The sequence below is a fragment of the Triticum dicoccoides genome, chromosome 3B (assembly GCF_002162155.2).
Source record: "Triticum dicoccoides isolate Atlit2015 ecotype Zavitan chromosome 3B, WEW_v2.0, whole genome shotgun sequence".
Taxonomy (NCBI): Eukaryota; Viridiplantae; Streptophyta; class Magnoliopsida; order Poales; family Poaceae; genus Triticum; species Triticum dicoccoides.
In genome coordinates, this window is record NC_041385.1 from 632,509,711 (window position 1) to 632,510,551 (window position 841).

Consider the following 841-nt stretch of genomic DNA (forward strand, 5'->3'; position numbering starts at 1 on the left):
TGCCGTGTCGGGGTCGGGGGTGCCGTGTCGGGGTCGGGGTGCTATGTCGGGATCGCGGTGTCGGGGTGTCAAGGCGGGGTCAGGGTGCTATGTTGGGGTCGCGGTGTCGGGGTGTCGAGGCGGGGTCGGGGTGTCGTGTCGGGGTCGGGGTGTCAGGGTCAGGGGGTCGGGGTGTCATGATCGGGATGGCAAATCCTCGACCCCTCGACCCCTTTTCCCCTTTTCCCCTCGACCCCTCGACACCTCGATCCTCGACCCCTAGACCCTCGACCCCATTTCCTCTCGACCCTCGACACCTCAATCCTCGACCCCTAGACCCTCGACTCCTTTTCCCCTCGATCCGCAACCCCTCGACCACTCGGCGACCCTCGACCCCTCGGCGACCCTCCTTTTCTACTTTTCCTACTTCTTTTTTCCATCTTCTTCTTCTACTTCTTTTTTTCATCTTCTTCTTCTTTCTTCTTCTTCTTCTCCTTCTTCTTCTACTTATTGTTTTTTTTCATCTTCTTCTTCCTCTTCTTCTTTTACTTCTTTTTTCATCTTTCTTCTTTATTCTTAACAAACAGAAAAAAATACCTAAACTAATTAATCTAAATAACCTAGACTAATTAAACCTAAACTAACTAAACTAAAAAACCTAAACTAACTAAACTAAATAACCTAAACTAATTAAACCTAAACTAACTAAACTAAAAAACCTAAACTAATTAAACCTAAACTAACTAAACTAAAAAACCGAAACTAATTAAACTAATTAAACCTAAACCTAAACTAACTAAACTAATTAAACCTAAACTAACTAACCTAAACTAATTAAAGAAAAATAGAAAAAAATAGGAGA